Source organism: Rutidosis leptorrhynchoides, chromosome 2 (genome assembly GCF_046630445.1).
Source record: "Rutidosis leptorrhynchoides isolate AG116_Rl617_1_P2 chromosome 2, CSIRO_AGI_Rlap_v1, whole genome shotgun sequence".
NCBI classification, from domain to species: domain Eukaryota; kingdom Viridiplantae; phylum Streptophyta; class Magnoliopsida; order Asterales; family Asteraceae; genus Rutidosis; species Rutidosis leptorrhynchoides.
In genome coordinates this window covers 594,939,199-594,947,392 of record NC_092334.1, presented here as the reverse complement: position 1 = coordinate 594,947,392, position 8,194 = coordinate 594,939,199, and the positions used below count along the sequence as shown (strand labels likewise).

At 33.6% G+C, this 8,194-nt stretch overlaps 1 long non-coding RNA gene across 3 annotated transcripts; it reads right to left on the bottom strand.

The window, feature by feature from the left end:
• Positions 1-741: 741 nt before the first annotated feature.
• On the bottom strand, positions 742-3,888 carry LOC139893364 (uncharacterized). 3 transcript variants are annotated; one of them, XR_011774500.1, is made up of 6 exons: positions 3,334-3,888; positions 2,894-3,074; positions 2,014-2,152; positions 1,546-1,840; positions 1,309-1,363; positions 742-914 (listed from the first exon to the last, which is right to left on the bottom strand). It is a non-coding gene; the product is annotated as an uncharacterized lncRNA (long non-coding RNA). The 3 variants fall into 3 exon arrangements; XR_011774498.1 differs by having other exon boundaries at positions 1,546-2,152; XR_011774499.1 differs by lacking the exon at positions 2,014-2,152.
• Between the last annotated feature and the right edge of the window lie 4,306 nt (positions 3,889-8,194).

Below are 8,194 nucleotides of genomic sequence, written 5' to 3'. Positions count from 1 at the left end.
CCTAATACTGAAGTTGTTCAAGAAGTAAAAAGGCAATAATTTTACCACATTCAACACAAAATTCACCTACTTCGGTAATTTAATAGTAACTTCGCAAGTAATCTCATATGGTTTAGCTCATTATTGTGTTCAACTGAAAGGATATTACACCCATTTCAAGAACTAAAGAAAAACTTATTCTTTTAGGGCTAAAATTACACTATTTTCAATCTGGGTTTTGAAGATAGTCAAGATTTCAAAAAAGAATCAAGAATTTTAATTGACAAACCTTTGTTGTAAGTTGCCTGGTGGTGCTGCTTCTTCAATAACTCGTGAACCACCACCATACGGTTACTTGGCTACATGATTTGGCTTCGTAGGCTTCGAGATCATTGTGAATCGTTTTCGATTAGTGAAAGGTGAGTTCGGATGCTGCTTATCGGAGAAAATAAGGGTCGCCGGAAGTTAACAAAGCTCTTGATTCCTCTTATTAAAGAATTTGTTAATTTGGTATTAAATGTTTGTTAATTTTTCCATATCTGTAACAGAATTGGGGTATGATTTTATGATTAGCATCTGCTGCAAGTTCTATTTTTATAGATTCTTTGAATTAAAATTAAGGGTTTTGTTTAGAGGTTGAAGATAAATGGAGGGGTGAATAAGGAGAACGGCAGTTATAAGGAACTAGGTTGGTGGCCCGCGCTGGGCTGCGAGTTTCAAAGAACCATAATGAACTGGAAAAAAACAATTGTAGCTGAAAAAATTGCTGCTATATAAAGTATCCAACCTAGAAATATTAGCAACAGACTTGCAGCATACGAAAATGCTATTAACATTCCATTACATTGGTTCCTAGTCAAAAGTTTTGCTAGTTATTACAATGATGAAAAAGAAATGAGACTTTATATGCTGTACATGATGCCACCATTCCTCATCTGCTTGAAGAGAAAAAGCCAAAAAAAAAAAAAAACACATTCACAAACATAAAAAATTAGTCAGCTTCATATATAGTTATATTCTACTTCCGATATTAAAACTATAACTTAACTATGCAAGAAACTAACCAACTAAATGAGAAAATCTAAAGCCCAAATCTAACATGACAACATGCCATGTTTTTAACATGCATTTTAAAGAAACAATTTTGTTCTTAACAGAAGTCCATCAAATAAATCTCATTGCCATACACATCATATTTGTCAATCTTAATCTTATTATATTCCTTAAACATTGAAAAGGAAGCACATACTTACCATTACCATGATAAAAAGAATCTAAGAAATTTATTTTTAACCAAGGTACTATCAAAAAATAATTAATGAATCAAACCTTTTAGCTTATTGGAGAATCTCGTGTATTGTATTAGAAGATATCATTCGAGCACCTGTGATAACATTATATTTAGTCAGGGATCTCAATATAAACTCATAATGGATGCATTAATCAATAGAAAACAAAAACAATGATGCACTATCTAGTTAATTCCAGCTGTACCATCAACAATTTAGGTTACCATCATGCACTTCGACTTTTTTATAGAATGCGAGCGTGTTCTTAATTTTATACCTGATAGCACGATATGAAGGAAGATATCAATTGACAAACTCATGAGATAATAGCAACGAATTAATTTTTTGTTCCTATCATGAAAGCAAAAACATTGTTAGAGTGAAACTTAATATTCACATAGTAGGAAAAAAAATTCATAATTAATAGATTAAACTTTCCTTATTATCCTCATGGCTGCAACTTTTAAGTTACCCCGCCAAGATACAAATCCATTTACTCTCGTTGCTTTATAAAAGTAAATTAAATCAAGCAAGAAAGCATGGGTCGCGATGGCTGCAACTTTTAAGTTACCCTGCCAAGATACAAACTCGTTTAGTCTCATTGCTCGACTCAGCAAAAAAAATAATGGATCGCCATGACTGCAACTCTTAAGTTGCCCCGCCAAGAAACGGATCCATTTACTGTCATTGCTGAACCTAGCTCCTACATGTTCATCATCACAGTGCATTTATTAAAAATTCTCACAATGAATGTAATTCATTTTCATTAAGAACTGTAAGAAATATGAAGCACAAGTATTGGCGTAAATGCCAACTCAACACTGATGTCCATGTGGCTGTTGTTGGCTGCTTGCCACCGATCACAACCATTACAACCAAATCAGCTGAGATCATCAAAGTTGAAAAGTATTTATGTTAGTAATAATGTTCTAGACAATTATAAGTAAACGCATTTTTTTGGATATTTGAAAACAAAGAACATCATAGTTAGAATATATCCAATTATAGACATGTTAGTAGCACCGTTGTGGTATAAGCTTTATTCATGTTGTTGTTTACAAATATTAAGTTAATTAGATGACGTGTATTGATGTGTTTGTTATCCTAACAGCAGTAAGAAAGCTTTTCATAACTCGCTACACACAACTGATTGTTATTATAAACAGAACTTCTTAAGCATATTGAAGATACATCCTTACCCATTTTAATCCCCAATTTACAACAGCTTTCAAGACTGCATTTGAATTAACCTTCAAACTGACCAATTTTAGCTTAACATTCTCATTAACAACTTTAATCAGATCTGCAATCAATCTTGATTCCTTTGTAATATCCATTAATTGATCATAAGCAACTATACAAATATTGTAGCTATATTGAATATTATGCAATTTACAAACCTCATATTTCGACCGATTTAAAGTCTGCCTATAATCTGATTTCAATACAGCATATTTAAACACCAACAAATTCTTTCAACTCACAAAACACATATGTCAAGACCAAACAGTTCAAACAAATGGATGCACAAAATGGAAAAAATGGCGAGAATGTAAATTGTTGTGAAAAAATAGAAGTCACATAATAGAATATGCCATCAACTAAAATAGTTGCAGAATTAATACCGTGAATAGCGAAGGTGGCAACAATATGCAATCAACTGAATGGAACGACCGGAATTATATACTAAAACGCATGCTGATTTGTTCCTTAACAATCCTTGGTAATGATGTAGTAAAACTACCCTGCCTTTGACTTTGACTTGTGCTCATAGCTTGAGCTTTAAGACTTTGTTGTTTCCAGTCCCTATCACACACAATTTTAGATAAAATTATAAACCCTAAATTAGTTATTTATTACTCCATAGTTAATAAAAAATTACAGTAATATAGAAAATCAACAATCGGGGGATAAAAGTAATACCAGAGAAAAGGAGGTTTGTAACATCTTTCCTCTTAAGTAATAAAATTAGGAAAATTGAAGTAGAAAATAGACAGAAGAAAAAAATACATATTTATTAATTACGTTACCGTAATAAAATTGAAAGAAATGAATGAATTTTTACCAAAACAATTAGAGAAAGTCCACAGAAATAATCCCTGGCAAAACGAAGATGATGACGGTGAATTCGGATTCAATTTGGAAGACGAACTTACCCAATAAATCACCTAACTCATCTTCTACCAAATTACTCGCCATCCTTCTTCCAAATTCGCCGCCTCCATCAACCCCGTTGGCCTGCAGTGCCACCACCGCATACACCACAGCTCCTACAAATCGGATTGCTCGACATGCCACCAGCAACACTCATTCCTTTCTTCTCCAAAATTCTCTTTCTCCAGCGCCCTTATCTCTAATTTGCGATTGACATTATTTTTCGGGTTAGTTTTGCGTTTTCATTTTTTTGCCCTAATTTTCTCTTTTCCTTCACTGTTGGCCATGGTGATGACGACTGTTTACGCCACCGTCACAATTGATACTGGTATGGACTTATATTTTTGCTACTCTGTGTGATTGTAATTTATGAAACTCATCTGCAGACTGGGGTTTGAAGCTTTAAGCGTTGGTGGAGAACTTGAGGGTTTTAGTTAGAAATTTAAAAAAAAAAAAAAAAAAAAAAAAAAAAGGATTGGGCTACAGTTCGCTACAGGATGGTAGTGTGTTTTAAAGTATGGGGAGGGATGTGATTGGGAGGGCAAATGCGTGAAGTAGTATATATATCAATATAAATTAAATATTGATCAGACAAATTTGCCCTCACATGCGTTGCATATGTCGCATGTGAGGGCTTGATAATTTATTAGTAACGGTGTTAGGATGTCATATCACTCAAGTAACTTTTTCAAACCACGGGTACTAACCACGCAAAATTTAAAATTTAGGTATTTTGATGAAAAAATAAACAAACTACAGGTACCAATGGCGTAATTTTTTTTTTTTTTCTTTTTAGCGAAAAGGAGTCATATATTAAAAATCATTAAAGTGATGATTTAAAAGATCACAAAACATTGCAACACATTATAATAAAATGCCTAGTCATTCCTAATCAACATCTTCGAGCTATCATTAATCAATAATATAATATATAATATATATTATTAATTTAAGGGGGAAAAACGTATCCATATCTAATTAGCTTTAAATTAACTTTCATATAAGCCACACGAGGCCTTAATAAAATGTAAAATAATACGAGTAATTAATTAATATAAATATAATGTTATGTCCATATCATTAATAGATTAATAATTAATAATCAATAATTATTCTTGTTTTATCATATGGATAATATATATAAATGACATGTAATACAATTCATTATGTTTGAGCTATACCTTAACAAAAATCGTCACAGGGTAGTTTATTGGTTGGAGCCTAATATCTTTGCAATAAATCTCATATCCAAATTTTGTGAAGGTCTTGAAAAAGTTGATAACATATTAACATCTTAGTTATAATAGGCCATAGAATAGAATATGCAGTTGGATTATTTACCCTTTATATTAATCCGAAGTTCTGCTATTAATATAAAGTTAAGTTTTAATTAATTTTTGTTATGAGTTTAGACTTAGTTTAAAATAATACATTCTTTTTCTAAAAGTATTTTACTCGGTATTATTAATTGTGAAACAATATAACCTCAATCTTATGTTGGGTTGAATGAGTTCGATATCAAAGTTGTTATAGAAATGGGTTTGTGTCAAAGAATGTGATAATCAGATTGATCCTTGAATTTTGTAGTCACTTTTTTAATTAAGTATTTCGACCCAATTAGCCACGAATTGCACGAAATCAAGATTGGAATAAGACAAGGAATGGATAATTGTCTTGCCTAAAAGATGATTATCCTACACAATTGTAGAGAGTAAATGTTAATGTTTGAATGTTGAAAGTGTCTTTAGAATCACAAAATTCTTGAACTTTTCTTCATTGAATGAAGCCTTATACTTATAATGGGTCAAAAGATGCAATGAAGTGTTGCAACCTTTAGTGAATGATCATAATTAAATGACACATCTCTTGGCAATTGACATGATTGAAAGGGTGTATTTATATCCTAATAAACTACTTAAACATGTCCCAAAATCCCCAGACAAATAAGACAACCATTTGTGAAACGTTGCAAAACGTTTATGAAAAGTTGCAACTTTTCTGCAGAATCTGCAGAGAGGTGCGGTGCACCTCATCAGAGATGCGGTGCATCTATGCCATTTCCATCTCAATGCGGCTCACCAAAAGGTCAATGCGGCGCATCCTAAATCTTCTAGGTAATCACATGGTCCCGTTACATTATATGGTGCGGCGCATCAAGAAGCAGATGTGGTGCACCACCTGCCTGGACAGCCAACCTTAGTTTGTTTAATAACAAACTAATTCTCAACTTAAGCCATCCCTTTAACTCTTTGACGGATGTGTACTCCACACTCTTCAAATCCGTTCTAGAGGGTTAAAGATAGCTTTCACTTTCAACTTAGCAAATCTAGTACACTAAAACGATTCGTTGGATCACACTAAAATCACCAACAAAAGTATCTCATTCGAATATTAACAAAATTAGGAAACCTTTTACTATAAGATGTATAGTAGAGTAAAATTTTGGGATTATCACCAAAAAGCCCATTTTTTGAACTTGTTTGCGTGAGAACCCATAAAAAAAAGTTTGACAATTTGCCCTCGCAAGGGGCAAGATGCCTCTTGCTCCCTTGCGCCTTGCGTCCTTGCGACCTTAGTCACACTTGAGAGCAAGGAGCAAGGAGCAAGGTGCCTCTTGCTCCCTTGCTCCCAGGTGGAAGCAAGGTGCATCTTGCTCTCTTGCTCCCAGGTGGAAGCAAGGACGCAAGGTGCATCTTGCTCCCTTACTCCCAGGCATGGGCGGAGCCAGAATTTGACGATGGGGGTGGCTTACTCAACAAATAAAAGAGGCAAACCAAATAAAATCAAAGAAGACCAACTTCCTATGTATAATCTATTATATTTGTTTAATACATACGTAGATAACAACTTTACGAAACTTTAGTAACCATTCAACAATAAAAAATGATACTATAAAATTTGTAGTATGAAAATTGGTATGGGCCATCTAAAAATTGATAACTAAATTTGTACCATATGTTTGAGTTAATATTACTGTGTACTTAGGTTTGGAAGGTAGGTAACCCAAACAATTTAGTTAGATAAATAATTGAGGGAGGCTTAGCTAAAATACTTGACTATGAGCTATTAATATTTCATTGGAATCGAAATTATTGGAGGAGGCTGAGCACCCCCTGTCCCCTCCCTGTCTCCGCTACTGCTCCCAGGTGGAAGCAAGGACGCAAGGTGCATCTTGCTCCCTTGCTTCCACCTGGGAGCAAGGGAGCAAGAGGCACCTTGCTCCCAGGTGAAAGCAAGGGAGCAAGAGACACCTTGCGTCCTTGCTTCCACCTGGGAGCAAGGGAGCAAGAGGCACCTTGCTCCTTGCTCCTTGCTCTCAAGTGTGACTAAGGTCGCAAGGACGCAAGGCGCAAGGGAGCAAGAGGCATATTGCTTTTTGCGAGGGCAAATTGTCAAACTTTTTTTTTATGGGCTCTCACGCAAACAAGTTTAAAAAAATGGGTTTTTTGGTGATAATCCCTAAATTTTTCAAGGAGAATTGAAGATGCTTTCTAGTTGGAAAGTATATCCAATTACAGTTTATATTTATATATAGAGTATTCATTTTAAATCTCTAACTCTATTAAACGTTTAATGAGGGAAAACAATAATTATGTTATAATCGATCATTTTAAAAAACTATATCAATTATAACACAAATTGCTTAAGACTCTTTTTAATGGTGATGAGGGATGTTGGGGTTTTTGTGGAGTATAGTGCTGATGTGACAAAGGTGATGGGGGTGATGGGGTGATGAAGTTTGTAATGGTAGGCGTGATGGGAGTGTGATGGAGGTTGTTGGTCGCACATTTTTAATTTATTTTTCATTTTTTAAATAAGTTATGTATTATTTTTTTATATTCTTTTGCTGTCAATAATTAATTAATTTATATAACATATAAATATGAGTATAATTTAAATACATAAATATAATTTATAAATTATAAATTATAAAATATACTAACAAAATTTAAACTACACTCTATTTATATAAACTAATACATAGTATAGGGATTAATTTTGTAAATAGTCTAAATAACCCGTCTTCTTCCTTCAATTGCAGATCGGGAGTTTTATCAATTCAATTTCAATTGCAGATCGGATCTAATCAATATCATACGCATAAAATTAGAAAACAAATTAGAAAAAGGCAATAAACCACGTGGAGAGCCACCATTCGTCAACCACCAAATCACGCTTCTCATCTCTTCCGTGAAGCAGCCATCGCGCCAGCCCAAAATCCGGCCAATCACGCCGCAACATTCAGGCGTGATGGTGGCAAATCCGGTGCTATAGCGCTGCGTTAAATATGGTCTAAATGGTCTTTGTGATTTTTACTAAAATGCTGATTTAGTCCCTATGTGTTTTTTTATAGATATCGTCTTCGTGGTTTGCAAATGTTACTTATTTCGTCCCTGTAACTAACGGTCATCAAATAATTCCTTTAAGTCAAGTCACATGCCTTACACACGAGGGTAATCTAGTCATATTATCCTTTCTTCTTCACCTTTCTTCCCCTTTATTGTTTTAAGAGTGACCTTGCAACTCAATTTCTTTATGTAGCTCAAATTAAAACCTTAACAAAATACTAAAATCACTCATCACTAACTCAAATTAAAACCCTAAACAAATAGCACCAATTTCATTTTTTTCTTCAGATCCATTACACCAATTCTTTTTTAATTAATATCACATACAAATATCCAAATAAATAAAATCGTTAATTTGTATTACAAGTGTTTATGCATTACAGTTAAAAATTGAAATGGTCTTACATTTACCATATTCATTAT